The 22,699-nt window shown below is 42.4% G+C and overlaps 1 long non-coding RNA gene across 1 annotated transcript; it reads left to right on the forward strand.

Moving 5' to 3' along the window:
- Positions 1-439: 439 nt before the first annotated feature.
- Positions 440-13,771, forward strand: LOC127669554 (uncharacterized). Its single transcript, XR_007974389.1, has 4 exons — positions 440-566; positions 2,150-2,218; positions 9,419-9,742; positions 12,784-13,771. It is a non-coding gene; the product is annotated as an uncharacterized LOC127669554 (long non-coding RNA).
- Positions 13,772-22,699: the final 8,928 nt, after the last annotated feature.

The raw sequence follows: 22,699 nt of genomic DNA on the forward strand, positions 1-22,699 counted from the left end.
GACTCACAAAAACACTGATTAAACTCGGTCAAAATGGTGACCTCTGACAGTGCAAGCAAGCAGAAGCACAGAAAGAAATCACTTTCCCAGAGGAACTCCTCCCAAGTGCTGAGATTAAAGGCGTGCGCCACCACTGCCCAGCTAAAATATTATATTTTGACAAAGACTATAACATAGCATCTTTTTTTAAAAGTTTTTGCATTTAATTATTTAGCACATTTCATGGCTTTTATGGGGAACTCAAGGACAACTTGCAGAAGTAGATTTTTTTCTCTTTCTATCATATGGGTCCCAGGGATTGAATGGAGGTCATCAGGCTGGGCAGCAAGTGCTCTTTCTGGCTGACTCATTCATACCATGGCCCTTGGGCTGACCACTTCTTGCCCGCAAAGGTTGAGTTTTCAATGCACCCCATTAACTTGCTGAGCAAGCTATTTAGAGTAAATGGTTTTGCAAGTGTACAGAAAACAGTAGTTGGACAGACCAGCTGCAGACCAGTTCCAACAGCCATGACTTTTTTGGTCTAAATTGGACTTTGGGAAGTGCTTTGGATTTTCTCAATCCAGGTAAGGTGGCTGGTGGAGACTCTGTCCAGTTTCTAACCTTCCCCTTAGAATCAGAGAGTTCAGACTACAAGTGTCAACTCAGGCAATGTACTGGCTGGTGTCCTGTGTCAACTTGGTATGAGCTGGAGTTATCACAGAGAAAGGAGCTTCAGTTGGGGAAGTGCCTCCATGAGATCCAGTTGTGGGGCATTTTCTCAATTAGTGATAAGGGGGGAGGGCCCCTTGTGGGCAGTGCCATCCCTGGGCTGGTAGTCTTGGGTTCTATAAGAGAGCGGGCTGAGCAAGCCAGGGGAAGCAAGTCAGTAAGAAACATCTCTCCATGGCCTCCTGCATCAGCTCCTGCTTCCTGCCCTGTGTATGTTATAGTCCTGACCTCCTTTGGTGATAAACAGCAATTTGGAACTGTAAGCTGAATAAACCTGTTCCTCCCCGACTTGCTTCTTGGTCATGATGTTTGTGCAGGAATATAAACCCTGACTAAGACGGGAAAGGTTGCCTACCTTTCCTCTAGATAAAACTTTAAATGCATTGTCAATAAATAAAACAAGTTTGGATTCTTAATAACGGTAGGATGCCAGAGAGCTGCCACATCTGGGAGTAGCATTCTGCTCTGAGAAGGGGTAGAGCACAAAAGCTATCAGAGGGCTTCGGAGTGGTAACAGGAACAGCTGCTTGCATAGCAGACCTCCTGCGTCCAGTAGATCTCAAAGGACAAGGTCACCACCAGGGAACAAGCCGATGGGTCTTGAGCCAATAGTCTCAGATGTGGTAGGTCTCGGAGGCTAGAAGCAGTTTGTAAGCTCAGATTCCCTTCAGCCCAACCAAGGTGGAAGTCTTGGAGGCTGAAATAGGAAAGTGTCCTTCCGCTTACAGCAGCTGGTGAGTCCTGGAGTCTGCTCCAGCCAGCTCAGGTGGAGAAAGCCTCAGTCAAGTCTGTCCTTGGCTATCTTGAAGGCAGCAGTCGTGGCTCGGTAGCCCAGGAAACTGAATCTACACAGAAGTGATGCTGCACAATGGATGTGGTTATGCAAATAGAGTGAAAGACAAGACCAATCAGGGAAGAGCTGTCAAACCCGGTGGAGGCGGTGGTGGGGAGGAGCGATGGAGGGGGGGGGAGGCTGGGGGAGGGGGCGGGAGCGGGGAATAGAACTCTGTCTGCCAAACGTTGACAGAAATTCACAGTTCGGTCTGCAGGTCTGTTTCTGCTTTAAGTAGGGAAACATCAGAAAGTGGTTGCTCCGCGTTGCTATGGCGACCTTTGCAGGCTGCTTTTTGCTTCCCGTTGCTTTGCAGAGATCTCCTTCAGTTATATATATATATATATTCCTTTTGCAACTGTTGCATCTGAATTAATGCTCTTAATGATACAGGCGATTTCTAGTTCACAAATGAGGAGAGGGAGGTGGGAGGTTCTGGAAAGTTAAAAATCTTTAATAATTCCAGTGCCTACTTAAAGCAGAAAATCCAACTAAGCTATGTTCTTTCCATTCTCAACCCGATATCTTTTCCCATCTAATATATAAAAGTATTCTCTGTTTTCATTAATATATTTATTTATTCACTTTACATCCTGACTCTTCCAGCCCCAAGTCTGCCTGGACGCTACCACGGCTTCCCGCCATGATGACAATGGACTGTGAACCTCTGAAAGTGTAAGCCAGCCCCAATTAAATGCTGTCCTTTATAAGAGTTGCCCTGTGTCTTTTAACAGCAATGGAAACCTTAACTAAGACTTGTTGGGCAAAATAGATATGTTTACAGGAGCAGAACATAAGCATACCAAGTTGGTCATAAACCAACTTGACCTCCTAAACCAAAGGCAGGATTGCAGGGCCTCAACAACAGGGGGCCATAAGATGACAGCCTTGAGGACCCTTTTGAAACAAAGTTAGTGTTGCAAAACAGTTGTTAACTTTTTGAAACAAAGACATGATTGCTGTTCCCAGAACAGGCGGTAGAAAACCATTTATAGTCAGGGTTACAGGTGAGGCACAGCCGGATGCTTGAGAAACAGGTTTCATCAGGAGCAGGAATGAACCTAGTTTGTTGTTACTATAAGGTGGCGTTTAAGCCTAAGCTGGAGACCAGCCGGTTCTTCACAAACCTTCCTTTTGTATTCCACTTCCCACCTTCTCTTTCATTCAGGCACCACCTAGAAAGCAGGTACTTTGCCTTCTCAGAACTCTCACCTCCCAGTGCAGGCCCTGGCTCTGACTACCAACCCTTAGAGGCATTACTATTATCTTCCCTCTCTTCTGTCTTGGGAGCTGGCCTGAATGCAGGCATGCCTTTAACCTGTCTAGCTGAAGCACAGGGTCTTTGTTCTTTCTCGAAAGCTCCGAACCCCTCTCTGTCCAGTGGTTGCCAGCCACTGGGGATGGTCTTCCTGCAGCGTTCTCTCTTCCTTGGAGACTCTGTCCCTTCTCTTCCCCCTTCTTCCTCTCCCTTCCAGGCAGCTGTGAGATTTATAGCTTGCCAGCCTTGGGGTTTTCCTTTTAAATTCTAATAAATAGCCCACAAGCTTCAGTTTATGTCTGTTCTTAAAAATCTCTTATTAATGGGACCAAGAACCCTAATGAGGGACCTCAGAGTCTGAGGTATCATACAATGGCTCTCCTGGGAGACCCCAACTTTTCTAGTAATACTTCCTTCCTGCCATTTAATTAATTGGCAGAGAAAACAAACCATTCCTGCAGCCCTAGAATTGGGCTTCTTTTCTCTCTGCGCCCCTTCCCTCTGCGCCCTTCATGCACACTCTGCCCAGGTATCACAAAATGTCGCTCTTGGGGAAAGTGATTTCTTTTTTTATTATAATTTTTTATATATTCTATGTTTTTTCTATATTATATGTTTACATTCAAAACGATTTTCCCTTTCCCCGTCCCCCCCTCCTCATAAGTTCCCTAAGCCCTCTTCCCTCCGTCCATTCTCCTATCAACCCCCTCCTACTTCTCTGTCCTGGTGCTCCCCTACAATGCTGGAACAAGCCTTTTCAGGATCTGGGCCCTCCCCTTCCTTCTTGGGAGTCATTTGATATGTGAATTGTGTCTTGGGTATTCAGAGTTTCTGAGTTAATATCCACTTATCAGTGACTGTATTCCATGTGTTACCTCACTTAGGATGATATTTTCCAGATCCAACCATTTCCCTTAGAATTTCATGTTTTCAATTGCTGAGTAGTATTCCATTGTGTAAATATACCACATTTTCTGTATCCATTCCTCCATTGAGGGGCATCTGGGTTCTTTCCAACTTCTGGCTATTATAAATAGGGCTGCTATGAACATAGTGGAGCATGTGTCCTTATTGCATGCCGGGGAATCCTATGGGTATATGCCCAGGAGTGGTATAGTAGGGTCCTCTGGTAGTATCATGTCCAGTTTTCTGAGGAACCGCCAGACTAATTTCCAGAGTGGTTGTACCAGCTTGCATTCCCACCAGCAGTGGAGGAGTATATATATAATATATCATATTTTAATCATCCAGAGACATTTTGAACCAATTGCTGCTTTCCTGCATTCAGTGAGATAATAAGATGATTTTTTTCTTATTCTGTTAATGTGATAAGCAAATCAGCTTGTATGTGACAGGCTGTCGTTTACGAGTATTGTTTGTCTTGGCATTTGCTCATGATTTAAGCTGCCCAACGTGGTTTTCTCGTACTTGACTGTTTATGTTTTGATATCCATGTTAGGCTGGCTATAAATAAGTTAGGGTGGAAAATTTTTCTACATTATTCTGTTTCTAAAAGGGACATTTACAAATATGGATAATGGTAAAAGAATATAAAACTAAATCAAGCTGAGATTATAGAGATGGGCCCACTGAATGGTGATTATCTAAGAGTTCTGTTAGCTTTTCTCCGGTCCTTCTCCAGAGGGACCTGCAGTCTCTTACAAGGGTAACGGTAAAGAAAGTAACTTGTGTCTGTATGGATGTGGAACTTGTCAATAATATATGTGACGGCCTATGGCTTAGGCAGGAAATAGGAGGTGGGACATCCTGGAGGCAGAAAAGCTTCTGGGATCGTGTGAGATGAGGTGCTGCAGATTTGTCCAGGAAGATATGAAGAGTGCAGATGCAGTGTACCTGAGCACAGAGTGTAGATTACAATAAATGGGTTTTAATTATGATCTAGTCAGAGAAGAGCCTAGCTATTTTGTCAAGGTATTTGTAAATGTATTTTGAGTTTGAGTCTTATTTCTGGGAGCATGGGGCTGGGAGAAAGAGAGATCAAACTTATACAGGTTAGTGTTCACTGGGGGAAAGGAAACAAACAATAAGATATTACAGTATCTACAGTTTACTAGATACTGCTTCTGAATTGTTGCTATATCTTAGTTTCTATTCCTGCACAAAGATCAGGACCAAGAAGCAAGTTGGGGAGGAAAGGGTTTATTCAGCTTACACTTCCACATAGCTATTCATCACCAAAGGAAGTCAGGACTGGAACTCAAACAGGTCAGGAAGCAGGAGCTGGTGCAGAGGCCATGGGGGCGGGGGGGGGGGGGGATGTTTCTTACTGGCTTGCTTCCCTTGGCTTGCTCAGTTTGCTCTCTTATAGAACCCAAGACTACCAGTCCAGAGGTGGTACCACCCACAAGGGGCCTTCCCCCCCTTGATCACTAATTGAGAAAATGCCCCACCGCTGGATCTCATGGAGGCATTTCCTCATGCGAGGCTCCTTTCTCTGTGATAACTCCAGCTTATGTCAAGTTGACACAAAACCAGTCAACACATGCTGATTCTGGGAGACGCTCAAGAAACATTGTGGCCCTCCAGTTAAAGTAGGAGTTTGTGAAGGTCAGATGATCAATGCAGTTTTGGTCTGAAGTCCAACTCACAATGGAGCCAGTGGGTCCCAGAATTCATCCTACGGTTATTTCCTCAGATCCAGAATATGTACTTGGGATAGATGCAGTTAGAAGTTGGCAGAATTCTCACATTGGTTCCCTCTCCAGTGGAGTGAGGGCTTTTGTGACTGGAAAGGCTAAGTGGAAGCCTTTATAGTTGCCTCCAGGGAAAATGGTGAATCAAAAACAGTATCACCTTCCTGGAGGAACTGCAGAAATGAGTGCCACCATCAAGGACCTGAAAGACACAGAGTGGCCGGGCGGTGGTGGCACACACCTTTAATCCCAGCACTTGGAAGGCAGAGGCAGGCAGATTTCTGAGTTCGAGGCCAGCCTGGTCTATGGAGTGAGTTCCAGGACAGCCAGGGCTACACAGAGAAACTATGTCTTGAAAAAGCAAAAACAAAAACAAAAACAAACAAAAACAAAAAAAGAAAGAAAGAAAAAAGAAAAGAAAGACACAGGGTGGTCGGTCATCATCTCTTTAACTTTCCTATCCAGCCAGAGGAGAAGACAGGTGGGTCTTGAAAAATGATGGTTGACTATTGTAAACTAATCAAGTAGTGACTCCACTTACAGCTTCTGTACCAGATATAGCCTCTTTACTTGAGCAGATTAACACATCTTCTGGTACATGGTATGCAGCTTTGATCTAGCAAAATTTTTTTCTTGGTACCTGTCCATAAGGACCACCAGAAGCAATTTGCTTTTGGGTGTTAAGGCCAGCAGTCCTTTACAATTTTACCTCAAGTAACTCTCTAGCCCCCATGTAATAACTTAGTTTAAAGGGCTCTTGATCTTCTGTCTCTTCCACAAAATATTATATGGGTGAACTATATTGCCGACATTATTTTGATTGGACCATGTGAGCACAAGGTAGCAACAAGTTTGAACTTGTTGGTATCACATATGTGCATCAGAGGATGGGAAAGAGATCCAACCAAAATTCAAAGGTCTCCCACCTCAGTAAAAATTCTAGGAGTCCAGAAGTGTGGGAAATGAAGAGATAATTCCTCCTAAGGTGAAGGACAAGTTATTGTACCTGGTCCCTCCTACCACCAAAAAAGAAGCATAATACACAGTGGGCCTCTTTGGATTCTGGAGACAGTACACTCCTCACTCGGATGTGTTGCTTCATACCATATAGTAAGTGATTTAAAAAAAAAAAAAAGCTGCTTTGGGTGGGGCTTGGAATAAGAGAAGGCTCTTCCAAAGGACCAGTCTGCTGCTGTGCAGACTGGTCAAAGACTTGGGCCATGTGACCCAGCAAATCTGATGTGGGTTTTTTTTTTTTTTTATTTGGTTTTTTTTTTTTTTTTTTTTTTTTTGGTTTTTTCGAGACAGGGTTTCTCTGTGTAGCCCTGGCTGTCCTGGAACTCACTCTGTAGACCAGGCTGGCCTTGAACTCAGAAATCCTCCTGCCTCAGCCTCCCAGAGTGCTGGGATTACAGGCGTGCGCCACCACCGCCCGGCCTGATGTGGTGCTTAATGTGTTCAGTGGTAGGTATCGGTGCTATATGAAGTCTTTGGCAAGCCCCCATTGGTGAATCGCAGAACATACCTTAGGGATTTTGGAGCAAGATTCTACCACTCTCTACAGTCAACTGTTCTCCCTTTGAGAGACAGTTTTTGATCTGCTATTGGGCCTTACTGGAAACTGAATGCTTGACAATGGCCTATCAAGTTACCATGAGATCTGAGCTGCCGGAGTGCTGGGTGTTATGATTGGCCCCACCAACCCATAAAGTAGGATGTGCATAGCATCAATTTATTATCAAATAGAGTTGTATGTATGCAAGTGGGCTTAAGTAGATCCTGAGGGTTCAAGCAAGTTGCATGAAGAAGTTGCCCAAATGCCCATGGTTTGGTTTCTATTCCTTTTTCTTTTTTTCTTCCTTTTTTTTTTCCCAGAGTGTCTCTGTGTAGCCCTGACTGTCCTGGAACTCACTCTGTAGACCAGGCTGGCCTCGAACTCAGAAATCTGGCTGCTTCTGCCTCCCAAGTGCTGGGAATTAAAGGTATGTGCCACTACTGCCCAGTTTCTACACTTGATCTTAGCCAAAAGGCCGAGAAGTGATCACTGCCCAGCTTCTATTCCTATTGCATAAGATACAATGCCATCTTTCTGCTCCCAAGCATGCACCTATATAAGAGGCTCATGAAGTATTTCTTCAGATAGATGAATTGAGAAAGCAAAAACTAGGGCCTTGTTTACTGATAGTTGTGCATATTACGCGGCACCATCCAGAAGCGGACAGTGGCAGCATTACAACCTCTTTCTGGGAAAACTCTGAAAGACTCCAACGAAGGAAAAAATATCACAGTGGGCAGAACTTCAGTAGTACATATAGCTGTGCATTTTGCTAGGAAGAAGAAATAGCTAGATGTGTAATTAACTGATTCAGGGGCTATAGCTAATTGTTTGGCTAAATAATTGGGAACTTGGGAAGAACATGATTGGAAAATGGTGAGAAAGACATCTGGAGAAGAAGGATGTAGATAGATCTCCTTGAATGGACAAAGGATGAGAAGATACTTGTGCCCCATGTAAATGCTCACCAAAAGGTGACTTCATGCAAGGAGTTCAATAATCAAGTAGATAGGATCACACATTCTATGAATAGTCAGCCCCTTTCCCCAGCCATCCCTGTCACTGCGCGATGGGCCCATGAATAAAGTGGCTCTGGTGGAGGAGATGGAGGTTACGTCTCCACCAGAACAACATAGACGTCTACTTACCAAAGCTGGCCTGGTCAAATCTGCTTAGAACAGCACTGAGGCCAGCTATGAGCAGCCAGTGACCTGGTGGCAAGTTGACTAGATTTGATTACTTCCTCTGTGGAAAGAGCAATGCTTTTGCTTACTGGAATATGTACTTATTCCACCTGTGGATTTACCTTTCCTACACATAATGCTTCTGTCAAAACCACCACCCATGGACTTACAGAATACATAATCCACCATCATGGTATTTCATACACTATTGCTTCTAACGTAGAAACTCACTTTACAGGCTGAGAAGTGCGACAGTGGGCCCCTGATCATGGGATCCACTGGTCTTACCATGTTCCCCACCATCTTGAATCACCTGGCCAGATAGAACAATGGAATGGCTTATTGAAGACGCTGTTACAAAGCCAATTTGGTGGCAGTAGCCTGCAGGGCTGGGGCAGAGTTCTCCAGAAGGCAATATATGCTTTGATTCAGTGTCCAACATATGGTAATGCTTTCCCCAAAGCCAGGATTTATGGGTCCAGGAGTCGAGGGGTGAACAGGGAATTATTTCACTCACTGTCATTTTTAGTGGTCCACTAGTAAAAATTTGCTTCCTGTTCCCAGGACCTTAAGTTCTGCTGGACTAGAAGTTTTGGTTCCAGAGGGGGTGGTGCCAGGAGACACAATAAACATTCCACTAAGCTGGAGATTCAGGACCCCCTTCCCGGAAATTCAGACTCCTACCCACCCCCACTTCTATTGCCTATTAGCCACTAGCTAAGGAAGGAATAACAATGATAACAAGGTAATTGGATTCAGATTACCAATGGGAAATTGAATTACTTCTTCATAGTGGAGGTAAGCAAGATTATATCTGGAGTACAGGAGATCTTTGCGGGTGATGCTTGGTGCCACGGTATCTTAAGATTAAAGTCAATCGGAAAGTAAATCTAATCCAAGCAGGATGGCAAGGGCGCAGACTCTTCAGGCATGAAGGTATGGGTCACTTCTTAAACCAATAACCAAAGCCAGCTGTGGTGCTTGCTGAGGGTGAAGAAATAGAGTGGTGAGTAGAGGATGGTAGTCATTAAGTACCAGCTAAGGCCGCGTGACCAGTTGCAGAAACAAGGAATTACATTAATGTGTTTGTGCTCTTTTCTTGACTTCTTTATCATCAATTGAGATAGTATCAGTGTTTATCATATTTAAGTTTTGAGATACTAAAATGTCCCTCTAAGTAGACTGCCACCTATTCTGAATTATATAATGTGTTTTTGGTTGTAGGTGGAATATTTACATTTTATTACGTGTAATTATCACCCGGTTAAGGTTTTCATTTGGAAATTAGGCATGCCATAAGAAGATATGATTCTGTGTGACTTTAACAACAGACAGGCTTGTGATGGCTGATCTTGGTTGTCAACTTGACTACTTCTGGCACTAAAAACCCACTTCTCCAGGAAGATCTGTGAGAGATTTTTTTGTTCATTGGGTCATCTGGGGTAAGAAGACCCACTTCAAATCCAGATCACTTGAGGTGGAAAGACCACTGAAAATCCACATCTACGCTTTATCTGGGCCATACTTTCTGCTGGCATATAAAGGAAGGTAAGAAAGAAAGAAGCTTTTTCTTTTTGCCTGCCTGTTCTCACTCTGGTTGGCAAGTTCTTTCCTTCACTGGTATTAGAACCTACTTCTTTAGGATTCTAGTATATACTAAAGGTCATCTGAGACATTGAGCCTCTCTGATTAAAAAACTGGAACCTTGAACTTTCTGTTGGTAGAAAACCATTGTTGGACTAGGTGTGTGTGTGTGTGTGTGTGTGTGTGTGTGTGTGTGTTCCTCAGGAGAACTCTGACTGATAAAGCCCAGGATGCCTGCATTTATAGAAAACGGCTAGGCTCTGATTAGCTGAATATGACTATGCAAATACAGTGAAAACATGGGACCAATCAGAGAAGAGATATCAAACACCATGAGGAAGGGGAAGAACCACAAGTCTGCCAAAACTTGCTAAAAATTTAAAATCAGGTCCACAGGTCTCTGCCTGTATAGTGATAAGTATAACCACTTAACTTGTTGAAGAGTGAGTCCCATCTTTCTGGAGCTAATGTTCGTCGGGGCACTTGTGTTTTATTTAGCTAGGAGTTTTCAGTTCATTTTTTAATGGCTTCTCTGCCCTCCCAGTTTGAGCCTATTGGCTGTCAGAAAGCTCTGTTTGGGGAAAGAATTGATTCCTACCCCTAATTTAATCCTGGAGTTTTTTTTTTTTATTTACATCTTTATAGGCTTTGAAAAGGGGAGGAAAATACTTCTGCCTTGGTAACACCGTGATCGATAATCCTGTTAGGTTTCTGGCTTTATTAACTCCTGCAGATTAGTTGGTGGATCTGTCCAGTTCAATCTTATATTCTCCTGGGTGAGCTAGATAGTTAGCATAGTATCTCCACTCATAAAAGAGTAAAGAATTTTTATTTGTCTAAATTTCAAGAGATAGAAAACCTTTAAAATAAGTTTACTGAGCCGAGTGCATGTGGTAGTGTATGCCTTGGTAGGCAGAGGCAGATGGAGGCCTGTGAGTTCCTGCCAGCCTGGCCTACAAGTAGAGTCCAGAGCTATGCAGAAAAACAAAAGACAGACCTGCCTCGAAAACCAAACTCAAACACCAAACAAACAAACAAACAAACAAACAGTTTTTAGGAGAGTCACAGCACTCCCATTCAACAACAAAGGCAACAAATTGCAATGGTGTCCAGTACTTTGTGTCTTTAGGGTCAGTTCTAGCTGCTTTTAACTATTTCTGCTGTTGGTGAAGGCTCAATAGATGCCCCAACAAAGGGAAATGGGGGGGGGGGAAGAGGGGAGGTGGGGGGGGTGGGAGGTGGAAGTGGGTCAGGTGAAGGAGCATTTACTTGGTGGCAGGGGTTGGGAGGAGGGGTTGGGGGTTTTCAGGGAGGTAGGAAACCAGGAAAGGTTTTTACCATTTGAAATGTAATGAAGATTATATTCAATAAAATAAAAAAAAGTATTTCTGCTGTTGAAAATTTTTTATTGAAATAGCTTTACCCAATTTCATTATAAATTTCTGTTGAGTCTGGTAAAATTCTCTAGAGCTTTTGAACTGCCACTAATCATTTGAGTTAACTCCAGGTTCATTTCGTATCTGCAATCCCTGTGCCTTTAGGTAGTCCTGTTTTTAAATATAAACTCAGGATAAACAATTCTGGTATAGTGATTGTCAGAAAGAAATGACTTGTTTATTCTTGAAATAAACAAGTATGTCTGGGAGCAAGCTTTCTTTCCATATAGAATATAATATTTACTAAAGAATAAGCACCAACTACTAAAACTGATAGTACCCATACCGACTAGACTTGGCAACTGTGAGTGCCGGCCTCAGTCGTTTAGCATGTATATCTAACAAAAGCACTGCTTTTGCATCCTTTCCAACGTGGCGTAGCACCATTAAGGTTACAGAATGGTTGGTGTGTAGTGATATAAAAACCCAGACTGACAAACTTGTGTTTAGTATTCTATAGTTTTTTGGGCGGGGGAGGTGGGGTACCAGGGGTCAACCCAGGCCTTTTACATGTGTGACAAGTGCTCTGTCACTGAATCACACCCTAGGGACCTTTCAGTGGATGACTCCTGCCATCCACTCCTTGGCAGACTACTCGCCGGGTGACAAGAGGAATTAAGCAGACTCCAATTCCAGTTATCGTGTGAAGCCAATAAAGTCCAAGCAATTTTTTAAAAATATTTATTTATTTATTATATGTAAGTACACTGTAGCTGTCTTCAGATGCCAGAAGAGGACGTCAGATCTCTTTATGGATGGTTGTGAGCCACCATGTAGATGCTGGGATTTGAACTCATGACCTTTGGAAGAGCAGTCAGTGCTCTTACCAGCTGAGCCATCTCTCCAGCCCCAAGCAATTTTAAGAATGACAAGTGGCTTGCTGATTTGTTTCTAGAAGCATTCATAAAACAGACAGATTACATCCCTTGCTGCTTTCCCGAGGCTTACTTGGATACTTACAAGGAGCCTGGTTTGTTTTGTTTTGTTCGTTTCTTTGTTTCTTCCTTTTCTTTTCTTTTCTCTTCTCTTCTCTTCTCTTCTCTTCTCTTCTCTTCTCTTCTCTTCTCTTCTCTTCTCTTCTCTTCTCTTCTCTTCTCTTCTCTTCTCTTCTTTCTTTCTTCCTTCCTTCCTTTCTTTCTTTTTTTTTGTGCAGGTGGTTGGGGACAGTGGAGTGCTGTCTAAGGGACTGAGGATGGATGATGGCCAGCCAACAGGCCAAGTTTTAAGATCTGGGCTAGCTTTGCACACCTCAGTATCACCACTGGAAGTGCATGCAGGGATTCAGAACATTGGCTTGCTCACCGTGTGTTCATCCTCTTCAGTCTAGAAAGGAAATGTCTCAGAAATTTAATTAAGGTTGAAGTGACTCATAACATTGCAACACATGTTAAGTTTCTGCCTAATCATTTTTAAAAGAGAAAAATATTCAACAGCTAATCGTTCCAAAGTTCCAGCATTCTTATATAAGCTGTAGCAAGAGAAATTACTAGGGAAATTATCTCGAATCCCTCTAAGATCAGACTTTGCACTAGTTGAAATGACTATACCCTGCATATTTTTTTTTTACAGCCATTGACAAATCTGGTTGAAGGACCAAGTTATGCCTTTCTTAATGACCACAGAATAAACAGCAGACATGGCTATTTGCTGCTTCCTGTTTGGTTTTTGGTTTTGTTGATGGACTGATGTTCCCTCCTGCGCCACCAATTGAGGATGTTTGTATTCGTGACCCTCTGTAGGGAAGCAGGAAAGACTCTGAACTCTAAAGGTTTGCTGTGCTTTGATGTGCTGCTTCCATGGCAAGAATTCAATGCCCAGAGGAGCAGATCTGAAATTACACCAAACGCAGCAAAAACGGGAGTGGAAAACACAGACATTTAGCACTTGTTGTCTGCAAGTTTGTTTGATATATAAGAACAAATCCGGTATTAACATCCAGGACAGCCTCAACTTGCTCTCAAAATGAGAGAAGGACGTATGTTGCAACAGACTTTCTGAAACTAAATGGGAAGACCCCTTGGTGGACTGCAACGATGTGTACACTGATAAGAAACGGTGCACTTTGGAGTCAAGTTTTTACGATAACACTTTGAAGTCTACATATCCTGTAACCCAGAGCATCTGCAGAACCCAGGACTGCCTCTTCCAGCATGTCATTTATTCAGTCCTGACAATGCACCACCTTGTAAACCCACCTTTTCTAGAAGGTAGAAAGATTGGAGTTAAAGTTAGGGCCGCAGGTCACAACTGGGAGCGCTGAAGTGTAATCTGATGGTGTTCTTTAACTTAACCTCCCTTTCCCTTGTGGTCACCCCGTGATAACAAAGAGAGAAGAATCCATAAAACAATATCTTAAATTTTCTATGAGGATATGATCTGGTCAAGCCTTGGCTCACTGTGCCTCAAGGGCCAACAGCTTACTCTTTGTGATGTGCCTTTTACGAAGAGAAGGTGATAAACCAGACCTCCCTGGTGAAGGGCAGAGCTTCAGGGCAAAGATGAAGGATGAAAGACAGCCCACAACTCTTCTGTTTCTTCTTTGTCTGTTTCCCTCATGTTTGCTACATGCACCATAAACTTTAAGCTAATCACAATTTTCTCTGTGGAATCCCACCGATTTTTCTTGTGGTTAGAAGGCCTATATAGGAGGTCACTTATATAGAGATGACTCCTAGGATAAGCTTTGTGAACATAGTGAGACTCTAAGTACACAACTAACCATCTTTTTGAAGAGTTTACTTAGGGCTACATTTTAGTTTGGATTCCTCTCTCTTTAGCTCCTCCCTCTCCCCCCCCCCCAACACTTTCTTCATTTAGAATCGGCACATTTTACTTTTCTTTCCCTTAAGTCTTCACGTAAGTTCATGCTCTATAACTCAGTCCTGTTTCAGGGACTGCCCAAGAGGCTTTCGTTTGACAAACGAAGAGAGAACCTCACAGTTTCTTGGCCAAATGAAAGAGGCACAGAGTCTGATTAAAGTGAGTCAGGACTTGGCTGCCGCAGCATCCACCCTCAAGACTCAGGGCGCTAGGACACTAAATGACAGCCTAGGCAGGACACTGTAACAGTCTTGGTACAAACAGCCTGTAAGACAGTTGGCATGCTTGCATGTGCGTGTGCGCGTGCGCGCGCGCGCGTGTGCGTGTGCGTGTGTGTGTGTGTGTGTGTGTGTGTGTGTGTATGTGTGTGCACGCGCGGATGTGTGTTCTCAAAGGAGAAACTATGTGGTAGGGACACTTACATCATTTTTTTCTTCTCCCGTTTCCAGTCTCTGACTCCTCAGGCTTCCTGCCTTCCTCTTCTCAAATCTCTAGGATGAGCCCTGTCTCCCACTCACCATGGTGATGGCCCCAGAAAAGAACTTAAATGTTTGCCATAAACCAGAAAGAAAAATATAAATGGATTCTATACTGAGGAAGTAGAGCTATTGAAATAGAGAGTAGCTGTCCTTAAGCAGAAGACGTTTCCACAAGAAATCAGAGTGTGATGGAGAAGTCTGCAAGATACCATCTTTACACACCCTAGTTGCTACACAAAGTGTTAACGTTTGTGTAAAACAAAACAAAACAAACAAAAAAACCAGCAGATGAAAAGTACATGAGGGTCGGACAGTGGTGGCACACGCCTGTAATCCCAGCACTTGGGAGGCAGAGGCAGGCAGATTTCTGAGTTCGAGGCCAGCCTGGTCTACAGAGTGAGTTCCAGGACAGCCAGGGCTACACAGAGAAACCCTGTCTCGACAAAAAAAGGTACATGAGGAGAGAAAGTGCATTGCTTTGTGTGGTTGCTCTAATCTAAGAGAGAGGAAGCCTGCCCTTGAGTGAAAGAGATGAGACCTTTCAGATCCCTGCTTGCAGAAGCACTAACCAAGCATGCAAGACACACTTGAAGTGGCCATTCTTTGAAATCATCCGGACCACACCCCACATATAGCAGTAAAACAATATTGGCGAGTGAGGCCTCGAAAACCTCAAAGCTCAGGCAACTTGAAGACTTACCTAGACTTGTTCTTTGTAGAAAACTCACCTCTTAACTGTGAGGACTCTGGGGGAACTCCTCTGATGCTACCAAACATAATTCTGGGCTAGTGGATACCTGCTTTTAGTCTCTCCCTTGGGCGGGTTTCTTTAGTCAAATTTTACTTCCAAAATCACACAGAGCCTCACAGCAGGTGACGTGTTTCTCTATTTGCTCTCCGGCTGTCACACAAAGGAGTCAGAATTTCTTCATTAGTGTCCTGAGGTACGAACATAAAGTGGGGCCAGCTGGTAGGTGGCAGAGTGCACACAAACACAACCACCGGAGAAGCCTGCACTGCATACAGTTTTGGCAAAACAATGGACAGCTAGGGACCGCTAAAAGAGTAACTTAACATCCATAAGGAAGAGAGAAGGGCAGTGAAATGGGACGAAGGGTTGGATCTCAGCTTGTTTTCTTCAGGCTTATTGAATATGAATGAGAGGGGACAATGGGCGGTAGGGCCCACCAGGTGTTGGCCTGCTACTGGCCTTTGCCCAAGCCAGGTTCTTTTGGTGTTTTATACAGATCATTGCTCAAACCCTCAGGACTTTATTCAGGCCAGAGCTATCTTACCTCTTTCCACCCTGTTCATCAGAGGCAGCTGTGTTTACCCTCACTTTAGGGTAACAGCTCAGACAATTCAGACTCAATTCCAAAAGTTATAAAAGGGAGGCGGTGTGGAGTGAGGGTTTCACAGGAGGCTGCTTGACCTTGCTGTAACTGGTCTAAACTGCCAGCTCTCATTCAGCTATTACAACAGAAAAGGGAAAATAAGCAAACTGTCTTTGTCTCTAGATTCTGCATGTGGTTGCATATGTCTTGGCTTCAAGCCGAAAATTAAAGAAAACTCTGTCTACTTGCCAATGGCAGGATGACAACGTAATGCATTAAAGTCACATCAAAGTGGTCACAGAGTTAGCAGGAAAGGGTGCCAGCAGACAGCTTTGAGAGCTTGGTTTCCTGTGTAGGTGGGAAGAATCTCCTCGAGGTCCTGAGAAGACATACAGGAAGGTTCTCGAAGCTGCTGAGCTGCTTCTCACAAGCAGGAAAGACAACCTTTTCTCTTTTGCTTCATGATTTGCTTCTGAGGATTATTAATTAGATACAGCTTTGCTGTGTGAGGCCTGGAAACAAGGGGCCCAGAAAGGAGGAATAAACCAGACCACTAAAAATAGCTGCTCATTTAAAAAGCTCATGTAAGTGAGATGGGGACATTGGAGTGGGATGTGAGAGACAAAGACCACAAACCCATTAACAATGAAAAAGACATTATAAAAACATGAGTCGCCTGACAAAGGCTGGTGTGTGTCTCCCTCATCGGAATCTCACACAAAATTAACTGCAACTCAGCACCAACCTACATTTCTCTTGATGTATGAGTTATATCAACTGGTCCGCTGTGCTTTTTATAAGTTTCCCATTATTTTTAAGTAGACTCAAATTATCTTCAGAATTCCTTGATGCATTTGTGCTGTTCACTACACATGAAATGCTGTGGAATTCTATTATTATTTAGAACCAATTCATGAGAATGAAATACATTATAGTAATACTAAGTTTTGGAAACTTGGTAAAAAAATAAGCCCATTTTGTACAACTTGCAGAAGTCAGTTCTCTCCTTCTATTATGTGGGTCCTGGGCATTGAACTCAGCAGCAATCACCTTTACCCACTGAGTCGACTCACTTGCCACTTGTTTATTATTATTATTGTTATTAATTATTATTATTATTACATTTTGTTTATATATTTTGTGAGTATGTATTGTGTGAATGCATGTGACACAGTAAATGTGTGAAGGTCTGAGGATATCCTGTGGAAGCAGGTTCTCTTTATCCACCAGGTGGATACTCAGATCATCAGACGTCGCGGCAAGAACGTTCACCTGCTGAGCTATATCCATACCTCCCCATCTTGTTGTTTGGAGCTCTCCTTTGCTGGCCTGAAGCACACAGACTAGGCTAGGCGAGGCTGGGTAGTGAACCCCAGGCATTCAGAACTGGAGCTTTCAGGCGTGTACACTATTAGTTTACATGTGCATGCAGGCGCCTTGCTTGTATCTGTGCAACCATGTTTGATGCCCGGGGAGGCCAAAAGAGTGCACCAGATCTCCAGGACCTGGAATTACAGATGATGTTGAGCTACCATATAAGTGCTGGGAGTCGAACCTGTGTCCTCTGGAAGAATAGCCAGTTATCTTAACCACTTATCAGTTTCTTCAGACCTATGTCTGGATTTTTTTTTAAAAAAATATGAATTCTAAAGATTGGACTCAGTTCTCATGTTTGCATAAGAAGCATTACTCTCAGTATCTAGACGGCTTGAATAAGAACATCTGAAAACAAGTGTGTGCATAATTAAAGCATACAACAGTACTGTAGTTTCTTGGCTGCATTTCTAGTGAAGAAATAGTTATTACCAAGTGTGGCATAGCTGGGTCTTGTGGTTCGTCTATTTCTGGCTTTTTTGAGGAAGCTCCACACTGATTTCATAGTGGCTGCACTGCTCTGCCCTTCTCCCAGCACTGAAGAATTGTTCCTCTTTCTTTACATTCACAGCCACGTCTTCTGTCATTTCCCCCCATCTTAGTCATCTGACTCAAGTAAGATGAAGTATCATAGTAGCTACAATTTGAACTTCCCTATTGGCTCAGGATGTTAAACAATTTAAAACATGCTTCTTGGCCATTTGCATTTCATCTTTTGAGACATCTCTTTTAGTTCCATATCCATTTTTTTTTAAAAATTGAGTTGTTTGCTTTCTTGATGTTTAGTTTTTTAAAATTCTTTGTATATTTTAGATACTAACCCTCTGTTAGATGTAGAGCTGGTAAAGATTTTTTTTTTTCACTTTGTAGGCTGTATCTTCACTCAGTAATGGTGTCCTTTGCTGTACAAAAGCTTTTTAGTTTCTGGAAATTCCATTTATTAGTTGGTCTTAATGCCTGTACTATCAGGGTCCTATTCAGAAAATCCTCCTGTGACAATGAATCCAAGTGTACTCGCTACGGTCTCCTTTAGCAGATTCAGGGTATCAAATGCTATGTTGAGGTCCTTGATCTAGGGAAGGTAGAGGAAGGAATATGGTGATGGATAAATAACACTTAAGACTACCTTTTGAAAAAGTCATATAGGAACGTAATATTGTAGAAGTTTCCAAACACACACACACACACACACACAAAGTGGACCATCATTATTGGACCACGAACCTGTGGCTGTATAGGTTATGGGCCACAGAAGAGAACATATTACTCTTATCCAGCTAAATGGACATAGTATTAAAAACAATTAATGACTCATTGCTATACCCACAGATTAATGCAACCTTCAACATTCATAAGAGAAGCTTCTATTTTCAGTAGACGGTGATTAACCGAGAACCCCATAACTGCTCGCTTTTCAGAGATTAAGATACTGCACAATGCTTAGCCCTAAATGAAACATAGATTGCATGTTTTGTCCTCCTAAGACTTGGGAATCATTGCTGAAGAGACTATAAAAAGAAGATACTAGCCAGAGGTAGTGGACGGAAGCACTATTTTCTGGACACAGCTTGGTAGTTGTAGGTATGAACTCAGCAGTTGTGACAGCATGCACAAGACCTTTGGAAGCTCAAGCTAGATAAAATCGCAGCCAGGAGAGAAGTCAGCTTTCTTTAAGAGTATAATCCTTGGTGGGCCAACCACCCTCCAGTGGAAAGTCACACAGGCAAGAATATATGGGCAGCACAACTTGGACTTGATGGTTAAAAATAAGATTTTTAAAAGGACATAAAGTTGGATGGGCGGAGAAGGGAGATAGATGTGAAAGGAGATGAGAGGCACGTGAAAATAATTAGACACATTGAAACTCTCAAAGAACCAGTTAAAAATGGGATCCAGTATTTTCATTATATGCATTGCTTTTATTGAATTCTGTATTTTCTAGATAATTAAATATGGATTTTACTGCCTAATTAGAAATAAAGAGGTATTTAAATCAGTTATACACGCAATGGTACAATGACCTAATATGATTAGCTACATCCCTTCAGGAACTGGATTTCCAACTGTATCACTGGCATGTTCTTACTAGCAAGTGGAGAAAGAACGTACTTTAAAGTACTACGTTTAAAAGCTGGCTGACACTTGACCAGGAATTTCCACTCTACCAGAGGAATAGAAAGAAGAATTTCCACTGACTTTTTAAGAAACACTAAGATATGTAGAGTGTAAGACATGGATAGTACTTTTCCTGGACGACTACCTTTCCTCAAGGATTTTTCATTTCCTGCAGACAAGGACTCTCCACAGCAGAAAGCAGAAAGCCTCTCTCTTTCAGTCCTCCAAGGTGTACTATACAAAGATCAAGTTTTAGAAGATAGCCTTCTGCACCTTCTTCCTGTAGTTGTTCCTCTTTTCTCCAGCTCTCTTATTAAAATATGCAACTGATTGTGTTTTAGCAGAAGCTGCTATCCCTGAAATCTGCATCGCAATCACTGATTTTCATTTAAACCTTTTGTTAAAGACTTGTTCTTAAGTTTAAAAATGTCAGCCATTGCAAAGTAATGTTTTAGAAGGACAAGAAGAGACCTAAAAATCATGTCGCAGTTTATGTAACTGTTGCCAAAAGTAAATCTTATTGAATGGGGCACGGGATTAGCGTGTTTGTTTGTTTGTTCTTTGTTGGTTTTTGAGTATGGTGGAAAGGGTGTGTCCCAAAGTTCTACTCCTTTAGGAAGGTCATAGTCATCTCTAAATATGTGGATATAAGCTATAAGAATATATCTCTAGTTACCAGCTACACATAGCAGAGCTTCCTTAAAGGCCCCGCAGCTGAGCTCTGAAATCTCTAGAGCACGATTCCACAGGCTGCTCCTAGTCAGTGGCTATGCAGAGATACTGAGGCAGGTTTACTCCTATGAGCCAAGGGGTTCAAAGACTGACTTCAGGACTACTACTGAGTACCTTTACCACACTTTTCATAGAGACAAGCAGCATCTTCACACACTTCCACCCCTCTTCCTTATTGCTGTCATTGTCTTCTTAGGCTATCAAAGTAGCACTTCTTTTATCATGCATAGTTATATTCTTTGCAGACAGGGCTCATGATCCAGGTAATTGAGAATTTAGACAGAGGCTCACATCTACAAAATGGTTGTGGTGGTTTGAATATGTTTGGCCCATGGGAAGTGAGTGGTACTATTAGGAGGTGTGGCTTTGTTGGAGTAGGTGTGGCTTTGTTGGAGGAAGTGCTTCATTGTGAGGGTGGGCTTTAAAGACCTATGCTCAAGAGAACCTCCTTCTGTATGCTTGCAGAGGATACAGTTCTCTTCTGGCAGCCTGGATCAAGATGTAGAACTCTCAGTTCTCACAGCATTATGTCACTATATGTGCCTGGACACTGCCATATTCCCTGCAGTTATGATAATGGACTGAATCTCTGAAACTGTAAGTCAGCTCCAGTTACATGCTTGTGCTTTTGTTTTTAAATAAGAGTCGCCTTTGTATTAGTGTTTCTTCACAGAAATAAAACCCTAACTAATAATACAATGGCCAAACCACAGATTTTAATCATGTATGTAGCTTGTCATTTTGCAGTGAGGTTTCTAGATAAGAGACCAGCCATTTCTAGTTCCTGTTTGGGATCAGTTGACTACATCTTTGTGAAAAGATCTAGGGACCCACCCATAAACCTAAGTCAGAACAAACCATGTTTTGTTTTCTGTCTTCCCTCTGGTTTCTAGGCACAATCTGAACTCTTTTCAGAGTAAATTTTAAAGACTTATATAATGAAGTGAGTTATTGAGCTAGATAAGCTTTACATATAAAATTTACCTATAAATTCTCCACTTAACATATAAATTCAATTCAGTTGGTAGTTTTAGGACACAGTGTAGGGACTTTGGATTTACAAAATGTGAGAGAGGAGCAGACATCTTCATATTTTTAAAGCAACACCTATAATCCTTTATCAAAGCTACCATGGACCATGGCTTGGAAAGGCAGCAGTATGAGATGATGTTTTAGATCTGGCCAGGTAGTGGTGGTATATGCCTTTAATCCCAGTACTCAAGAGGCAGAGGTGGGAGGATCTCTGTGAGTTCAAGATCAGCCTGGTCTACAGAGAGAGTTACAGAATAGCCAGGGCTACACAGAGAAACCATGTCTCGAAAAACAAAAACTAAAACAAAAAACTAAACTAAACTAAACAAACAAACAAACAAACAACAGAACTGGGGTCTGGAAAAGAACAGCCTCTAGACAGTTCCCAGCCGTATCCCTTTACAAGCATCTGTTGATCTCAGCTTCGTTTATTCAACGTCAATATCCCATCCAGCTGCTTAGTACCAGGTTCTCTTCTGGAGGTACAACATTGAACAAAACAAATGGGCATGCTTGCCTTCAGGTAGTCACATTCTACAACAAGGAGACAGACAAAATTTACAAATGCATAATAAATAAGAAAATGTATATTAGGGGACAAGATCATAAGCAGAGCTCAAAGTATGAGGAACTTGACAGTGAAAGGGTGTTGGATGTACCTCTTTTGTAGAACTGAGAAGATTCACAAGTTTTACACGTAGCCTGTTTGAAATGGTATTTAGTGTACAAAGCTCAGAAAGTATTATTTCTTTCCCCTCACTGTGTAGAGGAGAGTACTATAGCTACAAAAGTGGGGAATCCGCTCCAGTAACCCAAGAGTAAGGGACTGTGTCACATCCAGGACTTTTGTTACATCTCCATATTCAATTTACTTTCAGAAGAATTTCCATGTGGACCCAGAAGACAGATAGCACAATGATCCCATAGCTTATCTCTGGGATACATGTTCCTGCACCTGAACATGCCACACATCAGAAACAAATATTTTAAATAGGAATTGTACTTAACAGACCCGAGGAAATAGATCAGATAAAACAATGCACGAACTGATCTTACCTGTAGCTCCAGCCTCCTCCTTAATCATTTTTATATAATATTCTTCATATAATAACTGGTTTCTATTTATATAATAGTAGATAACCAATGGCCTAAAAAGTATGAAATAATTCTATAAATTTTATACTGTTTGATGAAATATATAATCACTAAGTACATATGGTGTCAGAAACTCTGTGTTAGATACTTGGGAAATTGAATGAGATGATCTTCTGAGCCCAGAAGTTTGAGGACAGCCTGGGAAACTCAGGAAGATACTGTCTCAGAAGTAGTTGTTACATTTTCTCTCAACGGGCTGAGAACATAGCATGATGTATAGTGTCTGATTAGCCCGAGTAAGGCCCTAATGAGGGGACCACTCATATTTTTTCCTTAACCAAAATATCACTATCTGATAAAAATGACTTAGATCAGAGATGGATTTTCAAGTCTTTTAAGAGTATGATGGAACTCATAAAGTGTATCAGAAGTCAAGAGAGCGACGACAGAAGAGAGTTCAGCCAAAGGCCTAAAGATGTCCACATTACTCTTCTAAACCATTAT

The sequence above is a fragment of the Apodemus sylvaticus genome, chromosome 19, assembly GCF_947179515.1.
Source record: "Apodemus sylvaticus chromosome 19, mApoSyl1.1, whole genome shotgun sequence".
NCBI classification, from domain to species: Eukaryota; Metazoa; Chordata; class Mammalia; order Rodentia; family Muridae; genus Apodemus; species Apodemus sylvaticus.